Source organism: Schistocerca serialis, chromosome 2 (genome assembly GCF_023864345.2).
Source record: "Schistocerca serialis cubense isolate TAMUIC-IGC-003099 chromosome 2, iqSchSeri2.2, whole genome shotgun sequence".
Classification (NCBI taxonomy): Eukaryota; Metazoa; Arthropoda; class Insecta; order Orthoptera; family Acrididae; genus Schistocerca; species Schistocerca serialis.
The window spans coordinates 1,100,118,135-1,100,143,413 of NC_064639.1; positions in this window are offsets into that span (position 1 = coordinate 1,100,118,135).

The following is a 25,279-nucleotide window of genomic DNA, read 5'->3' on the forward strand; positions in this document are numbered from 1 at the left end:
GCTGGTTTCCGATAGTGGAAGGCAGGAAGACAGTGGAAAGAGCTCGAAACGTCCGTAAAATGGCGGCCCAAGGCGTTGGGGACAGCAGCAGGGTCCACAATGACTTCGTCAGCTACTGTCAGGCCGGAAACTGGGGTTGGCCCATACAACAGAAGAAGGGGTAGAACTGTCAAAAGAACTAGTGAGTGAAATCCACCTATCTCTTTTGCTATCTCGAAGAACACGATGACACTTTCCATGCATCTGTTTATAATGAATGCAGTTGGTCATCGTAGGACTGCGGTTGAAAAAGCGGAGAGCACGTCTCAGTGCGGGAATTGCTTCGCAGCTTGCCTCAGTCCACCAAGGGACTGGGACACAACGTGGTAAAGGGGAAGTGCGGGGAATGGAGCGTTCTGCAGCAGCAATGATAACTCTTGTGAGATATTTCACCTGGTCACCACAGCTGGGAAAATCTTGTTCTTCTAAGGTCGCCAAGGAGGAGCAAAACTGCCGGTCAGCCTTAGGAAGCTGCCATTTGGGATTACACGTGCATGACGTAGGCGTCAACAAACGGATAGCACACGGGAAATGGTCGCTCGGGTACGTGTCAGAAAGAACGGACCACTCGAGACGAGGGGCAAGCTGGGCAGTGCACAAGGATGCAATCAAATGGGTGTAGGTATGCGAGGAGTCGAAAAGGAAAGTGGGTGCTCCGGTGTTAAGGCAGAAGAGGTTCCATTGGTTAAGAAAGTCAGCCAAGAGGACACTTCTCTGATAGGTCCTGGGAGAAACCCAGATGGGATGATGTGCATTAAAGTCACCAAGCAGCAGAAATGGGGGAGGTAGCTTCCCAATAAGCTGAAGGAAGTCTGTCCTGGTGACAACGAATGACACAGGGACATGAATGGTACAGAAGGAAAACATCTGGTGGGGAAGGAAATGGCGAAATGCACCAGTTTGAAGATTGGTAGTCTGGGAAATGGGTAGACTATCGTAACGCCCCAAGGACAGAGAACCCCATTTAACAAACTTTGTGGAAACTTAAAGTAGAGAAGTGAGTCATCTTGAAAGTGACGGCAACTATTGAAGATAAAAGCTACACTCGTAATGTTTTGATTAACACCTATATCATTCAAATACTAAGAATAGCATACAAAAAGGTGAGATAAAAGGAAAGGATTATCATAGATGCTTTATCAAACATCTACAGAATAAATTCAAAATCATATGAACGAAGATTAAATCCAAGAAAGTAATTGAGTCAAAGATAACATTTACCATAGAAGGGAGTTGTAGCCGCATCGAAAAGGAAATTGAATGCGACTATAATGCAACTCGGATATGGAAATGTTCAGTTATTTAGCTGCTCTTGAGTCGCTAAAGAGTACTTTTGCGATAGTTGTCTGGATGCAAGCGCTATTAGATTGTTTCAGTTTTGGAAGCTTGATAATTCGTGAGATAGAGAGTGATGTATTGCTCAGTCAAAGTTAATCTTTACCGTTCTCAACGCGACTTTATAGTAAGACGAGTGTTAGACTTCAACTGAGTGATTTTGGTTTATCGGACTTAGCCTTCGTACTGATGAACAGTTACAAACCTTGAGAGCAATGGATCAACGACATTAAAATAATTCGTAGTCTTGAGTAGGACACAATAAAACGAAGACACGAAGAAAGACAACTACGCCGATTAGCCAAAAGTTGTCGTCATTGTCACGATTACTGAACTGAAGTTAAACTTGAATGACACAGAGTCAAAAGGTAAATCTTACGTGTCGCCTATGTCATTAAACGGACAATACAATGTGCATTAATGCAAGTCGATTGACTCTTTAAACGTTTTAAGTGACTAAATGAGTACATGAATAATGGACAGTGAAGAGTGATTAATTTAAAGCAGTATTACGGCGTATTGGAAAATCATTTACTCCAACATAAGTTATCTCCGGAGTTACGTCGGACCGTTGTTAATAACTGGACGTAGCAACGGCATAGCAACGGAATAGTAGATAGCAAAATTTCATCCTCGCTATGTATGATGTGAAAAACGACCGTAATGATGAAATCAAGAATCAAGATTTTATTTCATCACGGAACTAACCGGGCATAAAAATAAAAATAAACGATTGCAGTTTACCAATTAGCACAAGCTGAGCAGACTGTTGCGGACAGATAACAGAATATTTCTAAACCACGCGAAGAGTTGTGTTCTTACGAGAGTTAGAGGTGCTGTTCCACTTCATACCGATGGGGACGAAGATCGTTACGAGTCGCGCCTCCTCCAGGCGAGAGAAGGAGGAGGGAAGGGACGTCACATCAGTCATCCCATATGAGAAACTTGACGCCCCCGAGACATGGAATACCGACCTCTTTGTGGGACCGAATTCCGCGAACGTTCCAATGGAGGAGAGTCATGATGAGGAAGAGATGTAGGGATGTCACCTCGGCGGCTGCCGAATGACAACTGGGGATGAGTCGCTACTACAAGGCACAGAAGCAGGAGGATCTTGCTCCATGGGGTTCACAGAAGCATCAGCTGGCTTGTGTGGTCGGTCTGCAGAGTCCAACGCTGAAAAACGGTTGTTCGTGCGCACGGGCGACAAAGAGGCCGTCGAGGCTAAGATATCATGTGGTGACACCATAGAAGAGGATCTCTGAATTGGTGAAGGAGAAGACCGTTTGCCTTTGGTGGACTTTCCGGTTAGAGGAAGACTCGCGTGTTGTTTGGCTGGAGGGACAGAAGAAGTCTTCACAGGAGTACTCCTTCTGTCCTTTCCAGCCTACCGGTGGCGTAGCGGTGGCATTGCGCCTTGAGGCAAGAGTTTGACGGCTAGTTGCACAACTCAACGGGGGAATGGCGATGCTGACTTGACAATGGGCGAATTCACAAGCTCAGAGCTGAATTGGAGGTTGCAAGTCTTCGTGGCCATTTCCTTCTTGGAGCGAGGGGTAACAATACCAGAACCACAGGTACCAGACGGAAGAACTCATGGTTTTCAACCCGCCAGTTACTTGCGAGCGACTGGGTAAGGCACTTTTTCCTTTATCCGGATCTGTTGAACAGCCAGCTCATCAAGATACACGGGACAATCCTGAGAGGAGGCGGCATGCCCGCCATTGCAGTTGATACATCAGGGAGAAGAAGGCAGATAGTCGCCCTCTTGTGGATCCCTACCACAGGTTACACATTTGACTGGGTGCCAACAAGACATTGCGACCGCTACGGTCGCAGGTTCGAAACCTATCTCGGGCATGGATGTGTGGGATGTCCTTAGATTAGTTAGGTTTAAGTAGTTCTAAGTTCTAGGGGACTGATGACCTCAGAAGGTAAGTCCCATAGTGCTCAGAGCCATTTGAACAAGACATTCTACAAATGGTTCAAATGGCTCTGAGCACTATGGGACTAGAACTTAGAACTACTTAAGCCTAACTAACCTACGGACAATACACACATCCATGCCCCAAGCAGGATTCGAACCTGCGACTGTAGCAGTCGCTCAGTTCCGGACTGAAGCCCCTAGAACTGCTCGGCCACCGCGGCCGGCAAGACATTCTAGTGTGGTTGAAACGATGCCACTGGTAGCAGCGCATCGGGTTCGGAATGTACGACCGGACTGTTATAATTTCATAGCCTGCTTTGATCTTGGACGGAAGCATCATTCTATCAAAGGTGAGAAACAGTGTGCATGTGGGAACTGACGAGGAATCTACCAAATTCATTACACCATGGACGGCAATGACACCCTGATTTCGGCCTCGGTTAGACTGTCGAGCAGCTTGGTGTAAATTGCACCATGGGATGAATTCAAAGTTCTATGGGCCTCTACATGAACTAGGTATCAGCGGAGAAGTGAGGGAGCAAGCAGTTGTTGTGCTTGGGAATCCTAAGTGGTCTCCAAAAGCAAAGTGCCTTTCCATAAACGAGAGCAGGATTTTACATGGCCGGAAATCGCATCAACAGTTTTCTGAATAATGAACGGATTTACCGAGGCGAAATATTGACCGTCTTTAGTATGTGAGACCACGAGGAAATCTGGCGCAGTGGGAAGGGTCTCTGAATCGTTAGCCTCATTACGTTTACGTTTTGTAGACGTTTAGTGGGAAGATGATTGACTCATCGCGAGGAAATTCGCCGTGATTGCCAGCATCTCTGATGGCGGGCTCTTTCGTACAGGGAGGGCCCTTCACAAGGGGTCGCACCCGCCTTCGGTGATTGTTCATACCTCAGGTCACACCTCATGAAGCCTGACAGAGGGATCAATCGGCAATTTGGGAAGCACGAACCTGCCAAAGAGTGGCGAGCCCCCTGGGAGGAATCTAAAAGGTGTGCACTACTAGGATTAAATGTGTCTAATAAAAAAAATTCAAAACAAAATAGTTGTTAGTTTTGTACCCCGCGCTGGATGCAGAATAACTCGTTACCTCTCCCAGGGCCTGGCCTGTACCAAGTGGTACGAATGACCACCCCCCCCCCCTTTCGACCTGGTACCGGGGATTACGCGTTACCCAGTCACCTGTTACGAGTCAGACGCGTGGTCCGGCCTTCAGGAGCGCACAAGGAAAGAAGAAAAAAGAAGAACCTCAAAGGCCGGAGCGGGAAACGAGAGGAGAAGGGAAGCAAAGGAAAAGGGAGCGAAAAACAGAGGTGAAACTGTTCTGACGTCAGTGACAGAACGCAGAACATTCCCAATAAGACCCCAAACATGTTCCCCAAGGGAGGGGAAAAAGGGGGAAAAAGAATAGCAAGAGGATAGACATGAAGCACAGAAGGGAAAGAATGATGCAAAGGCCAATGGTAGCCAAGCACGAACCTGCCAAAGAGTGGCGAGCCCCCTGGGAGGAATCTAAAAGGTGTGCACTACTAGGATTAAATGTGTCTAATAAAAAAAATTCAAAACAAAATAGTTGTTAGTTTTGTACCCCGCGCTGGATGCAGAATAACTCGTTTTGCTTGATCGGCCGGCACTGTTGGAGAGCGGCTGCCAACTGTCGGCGCCACCAACGTTTCCTTCGGTCGTCACTGTTATTCAGATTTCAGTTTCGAAGCGAACTTAAAATAATTTCGAGTGATAAGACCTGTATTTGCAGAAGAGTCACGGGCCACTATGAAAAGGCAGCAGGGGTGCCCGCGTCCCGGGATACTCAGCGTGCCGACCGCTACACAAGTGCTCCCAAAAGAGATACAAAAATGCTCACCATTACAACATGTTTAGATTCTCAAAGACTTTATAAAATAAGAACATAAACAGTGAATGTATTATGTACAGATCATCTAAACACATTCATTATTTTCTGCCATATTCCGTACCTGAAGAAAGCATGTAGATGGTTTCTTTTATTTGTCACGATAATGACGCGGAAGCAGAAAATCAACATCTCTCACAATGTCGTCAGAACTAATAATCACGCTCCAGTAGTAATTGTATAGGAGTGTGTAATGATGATCCAGAACATTATGGCCACATGCTGAATAGGTTGTTTGTCCGTCTTTGGAACGAAATACGTCACTGATTCTGCGTATCAAGGATCTGACAGTTTGTTGGTAGGCTTTTGGAGGTATTTGGAATTAGATGCCGAAGCACAGGTCAAGCAATTCGCGCAAATAACGGGCCGCTGATGTGCATACATTGTGATCGCAGGCAATAGCGACCCACAACGGTTGGAAAGGATTTACATCAGGCGAATTCTGTCACCGAGACATCAACATGAGTTCATCCTCAAACCACAGTAGGACAGTTTTGGCTCCGGGGCACACGATACTGCTGAGAGAGGACATCGCCTTGGGGAAGACATCAAGCATGAAGGGATGCAGGTGGTTCGCTGTTATCAGAGTTTCTTCACTTACTACCACAAGCCCCAGCAAGTGCAGGAGAATGTCTCACATGGCGTAATATTGCTTCCACCAGCCTGCACCCGTGGCGTACTGAACGTTTCGAGTCGCTGTTCATCTCGGTGAAGGCGTTTGTGGAGACGACCAGCGACGTATTGTAGCAAAAATTTTATTCACCCGAAGAACCAAAACATTTTCATTGATCGAAGATCGAATTCCGATGGCCCCCTAGTCACTGCAATCGTAACTAATGATTCGTTGGGTCAACATGTGGACACGTAGTGACGGTCTGCTGTAGAGCTCCATGTTCAACAATGTACGATGAAAGCGTGCTACGCAACGCTTTTGCATGCACCAGCATTGTGCTCTTTCGGCAGAGATGCCACAGATCACCATATATCCTCTCTTACAGAGAGGCCAAGCGTCCAAACCCCACCTTCTGTGAAGGGTCGTCGACGTCCAGCCATTTGGCGCCTATTTGTGGTTCGACTATCCTTCCACCTCTTTCCATAGACGCTCATGACACGTGAACACCCGACCAGCTTTGTCGTTTTCTAGATACTCGACAACATACTCTGCGTAATAATAATCTGCCCTTTGTCAGAATCGCTGATCTCAATAGACTTCCTATTTGCAGCCCATATCGTTGTTAGAGTGATCCCCCGGCAGCATCTGCTCCGCTTACATACTTTTGCTATCGCGTCATATGTCCACAACGTCACCAGGTGGCATTTAACACGGCGGTGGGCAATGGTCATAACGTTTTGATTTATCACTATATCTTCAACTCAGATGAACTTCAAGTTTAGCAAAACAATATAACTTTTCACAGTTTATGACTTTTACACATAACATTCTTGGTTGCATTCGAATCACATACTGTTAGATTATAACGCACATACCGACCGCCACATAGTTCATGCATTGTCCAATGGACTACATTCAGTACTTATTTGATATATTATCCTCTTAAAGTTGTCAAACGCAGCACGCAGTGGCTTTCCTCGCAAATTCATTTCCTGCTCTTATATGAATGAATACTTTCGTTGATGATGTTCATGTGTTATTTATTCTGAGGTACTGGTACCGTATCATTCTTGCAGAATCATCGGATCTGTATCGTTTCTTGATGAGACTTCTTTGGGGAATTGGCAGCACATGTGCTTGATTGTTGGTGTGTGGCCTCTGGGAATTATTTTCATTAAGAAACACGGCAGTCGTCTCGGTGAGTCAGTCAACACTACGACGAGAATAATTAATAAAAGTACAAAAAAGTAAAACACTATAACTTTTCAATTATTAGACGAAATTTTTCAAGGGTGACGTGGTTCTTAAAACTTCTACGCTATAATCCTAAGTCTCAGAGAAATAGAATATGAAATTTGCTTACAGTAGACAAATTTATAATCCATACTGTGCGTGAAATATTACAAAACACACAGGAAGCTTCACTTCAATGCAGAAACCAGAAATTAAGTTACCTCACTGTTTGACAAAAAAGACGTACTTGAACCATGTTCAAAGGTGTAATATTTCAGACTACCAAGCATTCCTTACCGCACATTTTTGCCAGAGAAGCAGATGTGTCTGATACAGATCTTTAAATCTCCAATTAATTAATCACAAAGCTCAGTTATAACCAGTGCTATGTTAATGACTGGCGTATTCTCAAGGGCCGCCTTTGAGACTTCGGGACAACAGGCGGCGCCGCCTGCTACCGGCATTTGTTTAGCTGGTCTCTTTTGTTACACTCCAGGGTAATTAAGCCGCGGGAAACCCCACACCTGACGCAGAGCGCCCGCCATAAATTCCAGCCACCCCGGCCTCCAACACACCCACATTTTTTCCAGTCCTTAGTCTGCTCCGGCTAACTCGGTTTCTTCCCCTAGCGTGACAATCCTTATATATCTGCGTAAATAGCACATTCATCGTGGTCTGTAACGGTTGTCGCATATTATTGTCTTTGTCATGTTGCAACGTCCCCGCCTCAGTGTCATACTGCTTATCTCTCAACATAACCAACTGTTCGTAAAAGCCGCACGCATAAAACTGCAACTTTCAGTTTGTGTTGAGAAGTGTTCCAAGAAGAATGATCTGATCTTGGACGGTAATAATTACGAAACTGTTTGCATACTAAACTTTGTGTTCTGCCTTACGGCAGGTCTTGTGATGGGATAAGCCTCGTCAGAGAGGTCCACCGCATGAGCGCCTAGGGAAGTGATACCAGCGGTGGTTTCCCGTAGCCTTCCACTGTTGATGATGAAATGATAATGAGGACATCACAGCACCCAGTCTCTGAGCGCCCAGTCCATGAGCGGAGAAAATCTCCGACCCAGCCGGAAATCTAACCCCGGCCCCTTGCCGTCACAGTCCGCCGCCCTGACCAATCAGCTATCGGGGCGGATACAGTTTTAATGAGGGTGGCCTAAAGTTTCAGAAAATCGCCGTCAGACGTCAGTCAGTTCGTCTTTTCAGTTTACAGTCCGTTCGAAGCTAGATAGTGTCCGCTCAACAGGAGACGTTTCGTGTGCTGCAGTTTGCGAAGAATGAGCCACCGATTTCTATCCGGAGTGCTTTTCGTCGGCAATTTGGCATTGATCCGCATGCAGCCAAAAACATTCGTCATGGTGACGCCAATTTTAAGAAGCAGGATGCTTGTACAATGATAAGAGTCCAGGAAGACGTCGCAATTCTGACGACTAGATGGCAAGAATTCAGCAAACGTTTGAGTGGAGTCCTCAAAAGTCTACTCGCCGCGCAAACAGAGTACTTGCAATATATCATACTGTCTGGCGAATGTTAAGGCGTAGTTTGGCCTAGCCTACAATTAGTTCAAGGTCCTCGTGTTTTGATAATAGGAAACAGGGTGACTTCAGCAATGCTCTGCTGGAGGATGTGAAAGACGATACATTTTTACCACTGTTAATTTTCAGTTATGAAGCAACATTTCATGTTAACGGTGAAGTAAACCGAAAGAACATTCCCATATGGGAATTTCAGATCCTCATAACATTATTGAGCACCGAAGAGACTTATCTGAAGTGAACGCTTTGTGTACTATTTCCCGTGAAAAAGTGTACGGTCCATTTTGCTTTGAGGAAAACGCAATGACTGGAAGAAGCTATCTTCAGATGCTACAGGAGTGACATTTTCCACAACTTCAGAAGGAAACCGACAATTTCATTTTTCAACAGGATGAAGCTCCACTACACTGACATGACAACGTACATCAGTTGAATCAATGCTAAATAGGGTGCGAGGTCCATCGAGACACTTCTCTACATTCTTGGCCTCCAAGATCACCAGACGTGAGCCCATGCGATTTTTTCTTTTAGGGATATGAGAACGAAAGTGTGTTCTTCTCCCCTTTTGCATCGCGACATAGAAGAAGCGAAGAACAGAATCACAGCCGCCATAACTGCTGTAAAAGAAGACACATTGTGTAAGGTTTATGACGAATTTAGCTATCGTCTAGTTCTTTTTGAGCTGTCGTCTAGATGTTGTTTGAGTCGCTGCTGATGGACACACAGAAAAATTGTAACAGCATAGCTAAATATGAAAGATTTTGTGAGTGTTTTGCAATTCATCCCATGTCTGTAGCATATTTCCATTAATAAATAGAAAATTCTGAAATCATGTCTTTTTTTGGAGCACCTTTTACATACGTATGACATAATTTTGTAAAGCACTAAGGATTCTCGAAGAAAAAATTGTGAATATTGCCTGTGAATTATCTCTTACCTTAACGAAATTCTTATCACTCTCCATCTAAATAAAATAATTACAACTGACCCCCTTCCCCACCCCCCACCCCAAAAAAAAGAAAAATATCGACGGCCGTGAACGATAATCGTTCCTTGCTTATGTCAGTAAATTCACCGCATATCCGCTACTGGTGAAGCAAAGCCTGCACCCCGAAAAATGCACTGGCTGATCTCTCTTAGTTGCTTCACTGTTACTATTACAGACTTCTAAAGGGACTTAACTGATAAAGTGCCGCTTTGATATAAAATGTTTGAAGATCGGATCACTTTCAAATCTCTCACTTCCCATCACGCACAAAAACTGAGATTAATTCCTGTCGTCATTCCCTGCTGTTAACTATGACATCACATACCATTTTCATCCGAATATAACAATGACAGCTATAAGCTGGTGTGTTCGGAACAACGAGAAAGGTTGACGGTGGTGCTCCAAGGAAGAGCCGCACCCCCGGCTTCGAAGAGTTCACCTTCTGTTACGTAGAAGAGTACTCTAAACATTGACCATGCCGTGGACTCCCGCAGAGTACATCGGTTAGATCTCTTTGTCTCCGCTGTGTGCGTATCAAGTAGCAGGAAGTCTGATTGTGTTGCTACCATCAAACTTACGTTACACCGAAGCGGTACAGTTCTGTACATGGATTCCTGATTAAAACTTATCTCTATGTCCCGTCTAGAACCACTGTATAAACGACGTATGTCGTAATTCATAGTGAAAACGCACATTGGTGAAAATATACGATAGCAGACGCATAAACGCTCGAGTAAAAAACATGCGAATTTGTGGTTTCCAGTCGCCACTGACTTCAGTTATCCTAGTAAGTCCATTTCGGTAAACTCCCAATCTAATTGGGCTCATATATGACTTTGTTTCTACTGCGTGATATTCCAGGATACTTTGAGGCTATGCAACTTTGGCGAATGTGATACAGACTTGACTTGGCACTCGTACATTTCTTTTCAATTTAAGACGCCATGTGCTATAGAGATTTTAATTTCCTTCCAGCTGAGTGACTAACATTACATTTATAGTCTCCTTTTGCGATTTATTTTCGCCAGAGAAGAAACTTTTCTTTACGAGACGATCGACGGGCTGTTGGAAAGAAGTAGTAAACGCGTGTAGCGCTGCATCCGAAATGAGATTATACTGTGTAAAACACCTCCACCCGCAGGAACGAGTACAGAGTGAATTTTGATGTGGAAGGTGCTGAAGTACTCGTAATGTTGAAGATCTTGGTAAGGTACGCCCCGTTGAAATTTTATGCAAAGCAGACGGGGATTAATCGAAAAGTTTTTATTTCAAATACATGTGTACTAAATGGCACAAAATTTCATATTGAAGTTAGAGAGCCGGCCGGAGTGACCGAGCGGTTCTAGGCGCTACAGTTTGGAACCGCGCGACCGCTACGGTCGCAGGTTCGAATCCTGCCTCGGGCATGGATATGTGTGATGTCCTTAGGTTAGTTAGGTTTAAGTAGTTCTAAGTTCTATGGGAGTGATGACCTCAGCAGTTAAATCCCGTAAGTCCCATATTGCTCAGAGCCATTTGAACCGTCTTTTTTTTTTTTTTTGTTTGTTTTTTTTTTTTTTTGAAGTTAGAGACGTGTTGTAAGCCAACATTCAAAATCCGCTCCTTTAGGATCCCACGTTTACCGGTAATTTTTCTTTTCTTATCGAACAATGGCTGGTACCTACGCTTCGGTATTAAATATGATTTAAGTATTATACACCCTGTACAAAAATCACTCTGAGCACTATGGAACTTAACATCTATGGTCATCAGTCCCCTAGATCTTAGAACTACTTAAACCTAACTAACCTAAGGACATCACACTCTGTACATCGAACCACCCACACACGATATACATATTCATTCTCTCAAAAGCTGCCACGTATCTAATCAATATTTCTGCATAACCAAAACAAATGTTTTGATTATGAACCGAATAAAATTCTCAGATACAGCACTTTTTGCACGAAGAGTTTACAGATTGTTTGGCCGTCACAGATAGAAACGAAGGCGGCGAAAATATGGCAATGAAACAAGCAAGTAATCCTAACATACAGAGTGATCCGTAAGTTCTTCAAGAGTTGAAAATTCAAAGCTCCAGAGAATAACGTATGTAAAGAGAATCAGACTAAGAGCAGCCGACCAGTTGCAAAGGATAAAGTAATCTCTACCTAGGTTTCAATAGATATAAAGATAGATTTATATCTATTGAAACCTAGGTAAAGATTACTTTATAAAGATAGATTTATATCTATTGAAACCTAGGTAAAGATTACTTTATCCTTTGCAACTGGTCGGCTGCTCTTAGTCTGATTTACGTGGAACCGTTGCTGTAGCGCAGCTATGTTTAAAGTTATGTAAAGAGACAAAATTAACACACATGCTTGAAATAACGAGCAGTTTTATTGGAACCAAAATGGACAAACTGACCAACATAAGGCACTTCTTACGATACAAAAGCAGTAATTAGATAAGAATTGCTTTCGGTACTAGTCTGGGATTTCTAAACTCGAACTGGCATCGATGAGAACTCGTGCTGAAGCCTGCCTTCACATGGACGATGACATGTGGAACAATTATGTCAAACTTCCTGGCTGATTCAAACTGCGTGCCGAATCGTGACTCGAACGCGGGACATTGCCGTTCGTGGGCAAGTGCTCTATTAGCTTAGATATTCAAGTATGACACACAACACGAGCTCTTTGCTTTACTTATGCCAGTACCAGATTTCCTGTCTTCCAACCTTCACAGAAGCCGTCCTGCGAAACTTGTAAGAATAGCACTTCTGGAAGAAAGGGTATTGCGAAGACACTTCTCAGCCACGACTTGGGAGATGTTTCCAAAATGAAATATTCGATCTGCAGTGGAGGGTGCGCTGATGTGAAACTTCCTGGAAAGTTAAAACTGTGTGTCGGGCAGAGTCCTGGAAGTTTCGCAGGAGAGCTTCTTCGAAGTTTGGAAGGTAGGAGATGAGGTACTGATGGAAGTAGAACTGCGAGGGCGGTGCGTGTGTAGTGCTTGGGTAGCTCAGTCAGAGGAGTAAGCAACTGTCCCGAGATCGAATCTCAATCCAGCACAAAATTTTAATCTTCCAGGGAGTTTCACATCAGCGTGCACTCTGTTGGAGAATGAACGTTTCATTCTGCCACTTACTATGTGTTTGTCCTCAATATGGGTCCTCGGGGACTCTGTTACAACTTGTCCGTCGTAACACGTCATTTACCTGCTTCTCTGTAGGACAAGTAAATAATACTACAATACACAGGGTCTCTGTCGACCGTCTCATCGGTTTCCTTGGTGCCTTCAATGACAGCACTGTAAACAGCAGCAGGGAGGACCCTAGTTGGAAACTCATATCTACTCGCCAGTTACCAGGATCCGCCAGTAAATACACTCTAATCAAATACTGCTGCTTTCGTTTGTCCCAGCCGGGCCCGACTTCTCCTCTGCCTTATTGGCAGTGTGACAGTTGTGGTTTTGCAGGTAGAGTGCTAGACTCTGGTGCTGGAGAGCATGTGGTTAATGCTGTGTAGAAGCGAGAAAAGTTCCGCATCAGTCAAGCCAGATCAGCCACAGATCCACTCAGTCGACTATCAAATTGAGTACTGGTTATCTCCGCGAGCGAAAAAGGCGATGCGGCGATGAACTCATCATGCTCCACCTAACAGTGCCACAGCGACTGCGCTCAGGCTAAAACTCGTTCATCGATTTAGCGCCACACACTTTACCTTTTTCCAGAAGGCAGTACCAGAGATGAACTGAGAAAGCACAATAACCAGAAGGCCGGCTTACTCCCCGGTTAATCGCTGTCGAGATTCATTATGTGGATATCCTTTCACGCACTTTCACCGAGAGTGCCCGCAGCGAACCAGTCGATCATAGCTACCGCTTTGAAAGGCCAAGCTATTACCATAGATGGGGCTGGTGATTCGTTACAGGAGGTAGAGCTGTATGTATGAAGTGTACGCTACCTTCAGGATGTAAACCGACTGTGCATCAACTGTTCAAATCCGTACACCCCTACAAACTGAAAAATTTATCTGCAAACGTAACGGCTAAGCCGTTTCGCCATGTGGTCTTCCTTCCAGGAATGACAGCCCAGAAAGGAGTGCAGGAGAGATTCTGTGCAGTTTGGAAGGCAAGAGAGCAGGTATTGGCAGAAGTAGAGATGTGAGCGTGGGACGTGAGTGGTGCTTGACTAACTTAGTGAGTAGATGAGCTGTTCGCGAAAGGCAAAGGTCCCATGGACTATTTTAATCTCCCGGGAAGTTTCATATGCACTATTGTCGGGCACGTGATCTTCCTAAACTTCAAAGTAAGATACTGAAGTTATGTACAAATTGGTATATTCGAAGTAAGAGTATTAACGTCTGCGTGGCACACAGAATATTAACTATGAAAGCAACACTTGATTAGAATAATGAGCTCATCGAACAAGAGAATTCATTGCAAGCATTATTTAATACCCTGTATCTCCGGCCACTGGATTTCATAAGGCCTGGATTCCGTTACGAAGTGAATCCATAAGGTTGTGCTGGCACGTCGCAACAGGGTTAAGTCACTCACTGAATACTTAATCATGCAATTTCAGCAAATTTCCGGGATGATGATGTTGGCGTTTTACCCTGTTTCAACACTTCTGACACATTTTCTATGGGGTTCAAGTCAGGTGATTTTCCAGGTCTGTCAAGACCTAATAGGGCGGCAGTGTGTTCAGTAAACCAGTCACATTTTCTTCCAGCCCCATGAACTTTGCTGTTGTGGTTTTTATGTGCCTGCGTCAGCAATGGCCACTTGCGAGCTGACGGACCTCACAGTTCATTGCTAGTAGTTACTGTCGCAGTGTTCTGTCGCTAATAGCTGACGATGGATCCTCATTCACTGGCTGCAGCAATTCCTGTCTGTTTCGGGAGCTATTTCGATTCACGTGCCGTGGAGCGAGTTCACAGTCGCTCTGTCAGTATCTTTTTCCAACCACAATCTGACGTCCTATTTCGTGGCTATGCGTGTTATAGCTCTGCTTGTAGACACGCTGAACACCAATATACCCAGCAATTTGTCACATCGTATTCCACTTTTTGCCGCTCTATCGCATCCGTACATTTATGTACAAAATTCGTCGGAAACATGAATGTCTCACAGATCACTATCGTTTCATGTTCACGCACAGGTATTACGCGCGCGGTTGAGCACGTGACCCAATATTATGCTATCCGTAAAGGCCTTAACAATTCTGCTTTGCGTGCGCAGCGGGGTGATTGACATTTTGCCCGGTGAGTTACCTAATAACATTTCATTATCGGTGTTTAATGATATATGATCCAATAAAACAATCAGAAAAACCAACAGACTCACTGAGGTTAGTGACCTGCACGTATATAGATGGCGGTCGTATCCAGTACACAAGGTACAGAAGGGCTTTAAATAGGTGGAGCCCTCATTTGTACTCACATGATTCACGTGAAAACGTTTCCGACGGGAAGTAACAGACTGTCAAAGCGGAATGGTAGTTGGTGCTAGAAGCATGGTACATTCTATTTCCGAAACCGTCAGGGAATTCAATATTCTGAGACCCACATTGTGAAGAGTGTGCTGAGAATACCAAATTTCAGGCATTAACTCTCACCAGAAACAACACATTGGCCGACGACCTTCACGTAACGACCGAGAGCAGCGGCGTTTGCGTAAAGTTGTCAGTGCTAACAGACCAGCAACACTGCGTGAAATGTATCTGTTAGGGCAGTGCGGCTAAATTTGACTTTAAAGGGCCATGGCACAGACGACCGACGCGAGTATCTTTGCTAACAGCACGACTTCGCCTCACGCGCTTCCCCCCGCGCCCCTCCTGTGCTCGTGGCCATATCAGTTTGACCCTAGATGACTGGAAAAGCGTGGTCTGGTGAGATAAGTCCCTTCTTCAGTTAATAAGAGCTGCTAGTAGGGTTCGGGTTTGGCGCAGAACCCATGAAGCCATGGCCCAAGTTGTCAACAGTGCAATGTGCAACTTTTTGGTGGCTCCATAATGGTATGGGCTGCGTTCACATGGAATGGACTGGGTCCTCTGGTCAAACTGAAATGATCATTGACTGGAAATTGTTATCTTCGGCTATCTAGATACCACTTTCAACCGTTACAGGACCTCATCTTCCCAAACGATGCTATTTTTATGGATGACAATGCGCCATGTCACAATTGTTCGCAGTGGGTTTGAAAAACATTCCGGACAATTGGTATGTACTATTTGGCCACCCAGATCTTCCGACATGAATCCCATCGAAAATTCATGGAACATACTCGAGAGGTTAGTACGTGGAAAAAATCCTGCACTGGCAACACTTCCCCAATTATGGACGGCTATTGAGTCAGAATGGCTCAATATTTATGCTAGGGACTTCCAATGAACTGTTGAGTCCATGCCATGTCGAAATGCTGCACTACGCCGAGCAGAAAGAAGTCCAAAACGATATTAGGAGGTACCCATGACTTTTGTCACCTCAGCGTATAGGAAGAATAAGAGTTTTTACAATTTTACGTGCTGCTTCCATTTCTAGCCATTAAATTTACAACGAAACTTGCCTACTGTAAGTGTACTATGCAACAGAAGCAGTACAATATGGAATTTGTAGGTGATTTTGCAGTATAAGAGGTGCGAAATTTATTACACAGTGCTGTCATCTCTGATAGCAACAATGATTCCAACACTGTTAGGCATAGAGCTGGACTCGGCTTGGATCACAGATGCAAGGCAGACAATACATGCTGCTTCAGGTCTATGCAAGAATTCACGACTGTCAATAACCCATGACCAGAAGTTTCCATTGGTTGGGAGGTCTGGAGAACGTGCAGTCCATGCTATCTCCATATTGAGCATGGGCAATGTGCAATCTTCCATCATCTTGTTGAAAGGTAACGTCACGCAGGTAGGACACATCTACCGGCATCAACTCATAAGAATTTTAGCGCTTAACACTGAGGCGACAGCAGTTTTGGGATACCTTCTAATATCGTGTCGGGGCACCTCCTGCCCAGTGTAGTGCACACGACGTGGCATGGACTCAGCAAGTCGTTCTAACTCTCCTGCAGGAATATTGAGCCATGCTTCCTCTACTGTTGTTGTTGTTGTTGTGTTCTTCAGTCCTGAGACTGGTTTGATGCAGCTCTCCATGCTACTCTATCCTGTGCAAGCTTCTTCATTTCTCAGTACCTACTGCAACCTACACCCTTCTGAATCTGCTTAGTGTATTCATCTCTTGGTCTCCCTCTACGATTTTTACCCTCCACGCTGCCCTCCAATACTAAATTGGTGATCCCTTGATGCCTCAGAACATGTCCTACCAACCAGTCCCTTCTTCTGGTCAAGTTGTGCCACAAACTTCTCTTCTCCCCAATCCTACTCAATACTTCCTCATTAGTTATGTGATCTACCCATCTAATCTTCAGCATTCTTCTGTAGCACCACATTTCGAAAGCTTCTATTCTCTTCTTGTCCAAACTATTTATCGTCCATGTTTCACTTCCATACATGGGTACACTCCATCCAAATACTTTCAGAAAAGACTTCCTGACACTTAAATCTATACTCGATGTTAACAAATTTCTCTTCTTCAGAAACGCTTTCCTTGCCATTGCCAGTCTACATTTTATATCCTCTCTACTTCGACCATCATCAGTTATTTTGCTCCCGAAATAGCAAAACTCTTTTAAGTGTCTCATTTCCTAATCTAATTCCCTCAGCATCACCCGACTTAATTCGACTACATTCCATTATCCTCCTTTTGCTTTTGTTGATGTTCATCTTATATACTCCTCTCAAGACACTGTACATTCCATTCAACTGCTCTTCCAAGTCCTTTGCTGTCTCTGAAAGAATTACAATGTCATCGGCGAACCTCAAAGTTTTTATTTCTTTTCCATGGTTTTTAATACCTACTCCGAATTTTTCTTTTGTTTCCTTTACTGCTTGCTCCATATACAGATTGAATAACATCGGGGAGAGGCTACAACACTGTCTTACTCCCTTCCCAACCACTGCTTCCCTTTCATGCCCCTCGACTCCTATAACTGCTATCTGGTTTCTGTACAAATTGTAAATAGCCTTTCGCTCCCTGTATTTTACCCCTACCATCTTTAGAATTTGAAAAAGAGCAGTCCAGTAAACATTATCAAAAGCTTTCTCTAAGTCTACAAATGCTAGAAATGTAGGTTTGCCTTTCCTTAATCTTTCTTCTAAGATAAGTCGTAGGGTCAGTATTGCCTCCAGTATTTCTACGGAATCCAAACTGATCTTCCCCGAGGTCGGCTTCTAGTTTTTCCATTCGTCTGCAAAGAATTCGTGTTAGTATTCTGCAGCTGTGGCTTATTAAACTAATTGTTCGGTAATTTTCACATCTGTCAACACCAGCTTTCTTTGGGATTGAAATTATTATATTCTTCTTGAAGTCTGAGGGTATTTCGCCTGTTTCGTACATCTTGCTCACCAGATGGTAGAGTTTTGTTAGGACTGGCTCTCCCAAGGCCGTCATTAGTTCCAATGGAATGTTGTCTACTCCGGGGGCCTTGTTTGGACTCAGGTCTTTCAGTGCTCTGTCAAACTCTTCACGCAGTATCGTATCTCCCATTTCATCTTCATCTACATCCTCTTCCATTTCCATAATATTGTCCTCAAGTACATCGCCCTTGTAAAGACCCTCTATATACTCCTTCCACCTTTCTGCTCAAATGCCTCAAATGGCTCTGAGCACTATGCGACTTAACTTCTAAGGTCATCAGTCGCCTAGAACTTAGAACTAATTAAACCTAACTAACCTAAGAACAGCACACACATCCATGCCCGAGGCAGGATTCGAACCTGCGACCGTTGCGGTCGCTCGGCTCCAGACTGTAGCGCCCAGAACCGCACGGCCACTCCGGCCGGCTTACCTTTCTGCTTTTCCTTCTTTGCTTAGAACTGGGTTTCCATCTGAGCTCTTGATGTTCATACAAGTGGTTCTCTTGTCTCCAAAGGTCTCTTTAATTTTCCTGTAAGCAGTATCTATCTTACCCCTAGTGAGATAAGCCTCTACATCCTTACATTTGTCCTCTAGCCATCCCTGCTTAGCCATTTGGCACTTCCTGTCCATCTCATTTTTGAGACGTTTGTATTCCTTTCTGGCTGCTTCATTTATTGCATTTTTATATTTTCTCCTTTCATCGATTAAATTCAATATTTCTTGTGTTACTCAAGGATTTCTACTAGCCCTCGTCTTTTTACCTACTTGGTCCTCGGCTGCCTTCACTACTTCATCCCTCAAAGCTACCCATTCTTCTTCTACTGTATTTCTTTCCCCCATTCCTGTCAATTGTTCCCTTATGCTCTCCCTGAATCTCTGTGAAACCTCTGGTTCTTTCAGTTTATCCAGGTCCCATCTCCTTAAATTCCCACCTTTTCGCAGTTTCTTCAGTTTTAATCTACAGGTCATAACCAATAGATTGTGGTCAGAGTCCACGTCTGCCCCTGGAAATGTCTTACAATTTAAAACTTGGTTCCTAAATCTCTGTTTTACCATTGTATAATATATCTGATACCTTTTAGTATCTCCAGGATTCTTCCATGTATACAACCTTCTTTCATGATTCTTAAACCAAGTGTTATCTATGATTAAGTTGTGCTTTGTGCAAAATTCTACCAGGCGGCTTCCTCTTTAATTTCTTAGCCCCAATCCATGTCCACCTACTACGTTTTCTTCTCTCCCTTTTCCTACACTCGAATTCCAGTCACCCACGACTATTAAATTTTCATCTCCCTTCACTATCTGAATAATTTCTTTTATTTCATCATACATTTATTCAATTTCTTCGTCATCTTGCGGAAGTTATGACGGTGCAAAATTTTAGCCACGAACTGACCTCTCGATTATGTTTCAAAAATGTTCGATGGGGCTCATGTCGGCCATCTGAGTGGCAAAATCATTGGTTCGAACTGTCCAGAATGTTCTTCAAACCAACGCGAACAATTGTGACATGGCGCAGTCTCATCCATGAGAATACCATCGTTGTTTGAAACTTGAGGTCCATAAGTGACGGCAAACGGTCCTAAGGTAACCGAAAACGACAAATTTTAAGTCAAGGATTGGTTCGGTTTGACCAGAGGACACAGTCCATTCCACGTAAATAAGGCCCGCACCGTTATGGAGTCACCACAAAATTGTATAGTGCCTTTCTGGCAACTTGGGGCAACAGCTTCATGTATTCCGCGACACATTCGTACCCTACCATCATCTCTTACAAACTGAAGCAGAGGCTTATCTGACCCGGCGACGGTTTTTTAGTCGTCTAGGGTCCAACTGCTCTGGCCACGAGCCAAAGAGATACGCTGCAAGCGATGTTGTGTTGTTAGCAAAGGTTCAAAAATGGTTCAAATGTCTCTAAGTGCTATGGGACTTAACACCTGAGGTCATCAGTCCCGCAGAGCTTAGAACTACTTAAACCTAACCAACCTAAGGACATCACACACATCCATGCCCGAGGCAGCATTCGAACCTGCGACCGTAGCAGCAGCGCGGTTCCAGAGTGAAGCGTTAGCAAAGGCACTCGCTTCCGTCTTCTGTAGCTGTAGCATATTAGCGTCAGATTTCACCTCACTCTTCTAATTAATACGTTCGTCGCACCCGCATGTTGTTTTGTGTTGTCATTTCACACAGTGCTGCTCGTCTGTTAGTGCTAACAGCTCTACGCAAACGCCACTGCTCTCGATCGTTAAGTTAAGGTCGTCGGCCACTGGGTTGTTCGTGATGTGAGGTAATGCCTGAAATTTGGTATTCTTGGCACACTCTTGACACTGTGGATTTAGTAGTTTTGAATTCTCTAACGGTTTCCGAAATGGAATGTCTCACGTGTCTAGCTCCAACTACCATACCATTTACAAAATCTGTTAATGTCTGTCTTGCGGCCATAGTCACGTCGGAACTGTATTCACATGATTCACCCGAGTAAAAATGAGTGCTCCACCGATTCACTGCCTTTTTACACCTTGTGTACGCGACACCACCGCTATCTCTATAGGTGCTCACCGGTATACCCTGATTTTGGTCACCTGAGTACATGTCGCAGTTTACCGGGTAAGTGATGCAGAAGTGATCGTGTTGAGTGTACACGGGCCTGCTCAGCATCGCCTCAAGTGCCGGGCCTGTACGATGATGACGAACTCGATCAGGCAATGTTCTATTTTCCTCGTAGCCTACAGCCTTCTATCCATCGTAGTGCTGTATGCTCTCCTTAAAAGGCGGCCTAGTACCAGACGAATCTACAGTACTGACATTAGCACACAACTGCAGGCGCGCTCTCTGGGTGGCTGCGTCAAGGGAATCCACAACAATGGTCACCATGCCCAGAGTCCACTTTGTTTCAGACGTCATTCCTCAGTCCTTGTGGCTACTTGTGTCGTTGTGAACAAGCACAGATCCAGACTAAAGATACACGACGTGGCTGTACGGTCCTGCACGTCCGAGTGCAAAATATAGTGCAGTTATGATTAAACATTCGCTACTTGAGCCATTGTAGACGAAAGCTATCCAGCTTATAGTCGCCCAACTTTATAAGAATGATAACCAGACTGTACGCTGCAGTGTATGGTTGTTAGTAGTGTTAGTGTCATGACTTGCCCAGGGCGCCGGCACTGGTACGGTGACACAGGCTTGAAACAGAACCGACATCATGCATTACGAGGTCACTGAAGATGGATGTGGAGAAGGGGAGCAGGACTTTACTCGTAAAGCTGTTTCGTTGAAAAAATAGCAATAATTGCAATTATTCCAGTTGTTGCCACCAAAGCGTTCCAATTTTTAATGGCCACCCGTGTGGTGCAGGCCGGGGTAGCTGCGCCATTGTAGGCGCTACAGTCTGGAACAGAGGTTCGAATCCTGCCTCGGGCGTGGATGTGTGTGATGTCCTTAGGCTAGTTAAGTTTAAGTGGTTCTAAGTTCTAGGGGACTGATGTCCTCAGAAGTTAAGTCCAGAAGTCCTCAGAGCCATTTGAAACGATGTCTGTGGTGGGCAATGATCTCTTCCGTGCAGATCCACAGAAAACTCGAACTCTTACAGGAATCACCGAAATGTCGCGTGTAATGAGGATAACGGGCAAGGGGCACTACATTTGTAGCGGGTGGACAGGGTGAGAGTTTGGGTCCGACGGGAGGCGTGATAGGATAATCTGTGAACGCAGGGGTCAGTGCATCCGCTTACTAAGTAGGAGAACAGGTTTCTAATCCCGGTTCGGCACACATTTTCAACCTTACCCACTGATTTAAATCACTGCCCTCTCGAAGCTCATGTCTGTGATTCCTTTGTACCTTTATTTCGAAAATAATTCACAGAGAATGGGAAATGATTACTGAAGAAATCGTGGTACCTTATCTCTTAGCCAAATCTCTTGTATTGTTTCTTGCAGTATCTTATACACTACGGGCCATTAAAATTGCTACACCACGAAGATGACGTGCTGCAGACGCGAAATTTAACTGATAGGAACAAGATGCTGTCATATGCAAATGATTAGCTTTTCAGAGCATTCACACAAAGTTGGCGGCGGTGGCGACACATACAACGTGCTGACATGAGGAAAGCTTCCAACCGATTTCTCATACACAAACAGCAGTTGACCAGCGTTGCCTGGTGAAACGTTGTCGTGATGCCTCGTATAAGGAGGAGAAATGCGTACCATCACGTTTCCGACTCTGATAAAGGTCAGATTGTAGCCTACCGCGATTGTGGTTTGTCGTATCACGACATTGCTGCTCGCGTTGGTCGACATCCAATGACTGTTAGCACAATATGGAATCTGTGGATTCAGGAGGGTAATACGGAACGCCGTGCTGGATCCCGACCGCCCCGTATCACTAGCAGTCGAGATGACAGGCATCTTATCCGCATGGCTGTAACGGATCGTGCAGCCACGTGTCGATCCCTCAGTCAACAGATGGGGACGTTTGCAAGACAACAACCATCTGCACGAATAGTAAGACGACGTTTGCAGCAGCACGGACTATTAGCTCGGAGACGATGGCTGTGGTTACCCTTGACGCTCCATCACAGACAGGAGCGCCTGCGACGGTGTACTCAACGACGAACCTGGGTGCACGAATGGCAAAACGTCATTTTTTCGGATGAATCCACGTTCTGTTTACAGTATCATGATCGTCGCATCCGTGTTTGCAGACATCGCGGTGAGCGCACATTGGAAGCGTGGATTCGTCATCGCCATACTGGCGTATCACCTGGTGTGATGGTACGGGGTGCCATTGGTTACACGTCTCCGTCACCTCTTGTTCGCATTGACAGCACTTTGAACAGTGGACGTTACATTTCAGATGTGTTACGACCCGTGGCTCTACCCTCCATTTGATTCCTGCGAAACCCTACATTTCAGCAGGGTAATGCACGACCGGATGTTGCAGGTCCTGTACGGGCCCTTCTGGATACAGAAAATGTTCGACTGCTGCCCTGGCCTGCACATTCTCCAGATCTCTCACCAATTGAAAACGTGAGGTTAATGGTGGCCGAGAACCTAGCTCTTCACAATACGCCAATCACTACTCTTGATGAAGTGTGGTATCGTGCTGGAGCTGCATTGGCAGCTATACCTGTACACGCCATCCAATCTCGGTTTGACTCAATGCCCAGGCGTATCAAGGCCGCTATTACGGCCAGAGGTGGTTGCGATAAAATTTAATCACATGTCAGTTCTAGTATAATATATTTGTCCAATGAATAGCCGTTTATCATATGCATTTCTTCTTGGTGTAGCAATTTTAATGGCCAGTAGTGTATATCGCTCTCCCATTAAAACCTTAAACCTCTTCTACTTGGCGATGGTATCAAATTCGAACACAGGCACGCAGATGAAGCATGCTGGGAACGCAAGAGGACGGCGTAAGTTACCTTTAATCAGATAAATTCCCAACAATTAGTAACAAAATTATATTTATTGAATATGGAGGAATACTCAACTTAAATGATGAAACTTCCTGGCAGATTAAAACTGTGTGCCCGACCGAGACTCGAACTCGGGCCTTTGCCTTTCGCGGGCAAGTGCTCTACCATCAGAGCTACCGAAGCCCGACTCACGCCCGGTACTCACAGCTTTACTTCTGCCAGTACCTCGTCTCCTACCTTCCAAACTTTACAGAAGCTCTCCTGCGAACCTTGCAGAACTAGCACTCCTGAAAGAAAGGATATTGCGGAGACATGGCTTAGCCGCAGCCTGGGGGATGTTTCCAGAATGAGATTTTCATTCTGCAGCGGAGTGTGTGCTGATATGAAACTTCCTGGCAGATTAAAACTGTGTGCCCGACCGAGACTCGAACTCGGGACCTTTGGAAGGTAGGAGACGAGGTACTGGCAGAAGTAAAGCTGTGAGTACCGGGAGTGAGTCGTGGTTCGGTAGCTCTGATGGTAGAGCACTTGCCCGCGAAAGGCAAAGGTCCCGAGTTCGAGTCTCGGTCGGGCACACGGTTTTAATCTGCCAGGAAGTTTCATATCAGCGCACACTCCGCTGCAGAGTGAAAATCCGAGACAGTACACGAGTCGGCGCACTGAAGAGGACCGTCTGCCGTAGCTCAATGCTCCGGTATTTAACGGGGCATCGGCCAGTCGCTATGCTCATAGGTCGGCAGCTGCGGCCCCTGGCGGACCTCAGCGTAGTTCGTACTGCCAACCTGTACAGCTTCCGCCCTTCGAGTATTGGAGCGCGGCTTATCGATAGTCGTGCGGCACTCTCTGGGGTCGTGAGTACAGTCACCACAAAGTACAAAAAGGACATCTCTTGAGAGGTGTGTATCAATAGAAACGAGAGATTAGCGTAATAGAAACGAATTTAGTCTTCTGTTTTCGAGAACTTGTCATTAGCTACGAACAGGTCTTTTGTTGATGTAGTTTCTGTTCAAAATGGTTCAAATGGCTCTCAGCACTAAGGTACTTAACATCTGAGGTCATCAGTCCCCTAGAACTCATAACTACTCAAACCTAACTAACCTAAGGACATCACACACGCCAGAGCCCGAAGCAGGATTCGAACCTGCGACCGTAGCGGTCGCGTGGTTCCAGACTGAAGCGCCTAGAACCGCTCGGCCACAGCAGCCGGCGAGTTCCGTAAACGTAAGTCTTTGTACGGCTGCGTGAAAGGAAGCTGTGGCATAAAATAATACCCGGATGATTTCATCACACAAGCGAATAAAAAGCTAGTCGTCTCCAGGTTGCATAAACCACCTTATCATCCCACATCGGTAGCAATCTCCAGGGAAAAAGTTTCTGAAATGCAACGCATCTGAAGGTACGGAGGAAATGTCAGTGTCAATGTGGAAATTTCGTTGAATATTACAGGTTGCCGGCATTCATCCTTGTTCGTGGCAGATTAAAAACTTTTAAAAGCACAGTTGCATTCATAAAGTTTCTTAATTCAGGAGCTTATTGGCTCCCGACCGCCTTCGTGAAAAATGTCAGTCGTTAACATTCTGAGCCACCGGCTTTGAAGTTCACCGCCTAATGGTGGGGCGGCGGTTTCAGGCGTCCGCTCTGGGGGAAGGCGTGGTGGAAATGGGTGGGTGGGGCGCTTAACATTTCACTGTCCCCCTTCCACAGTCACTCTGCCACCTGTCTGCCGAATTCTCTATTTCAGTACTTCACACATCTAAACTAGATCACTGGCTTTGTTCACAGGCGCAAC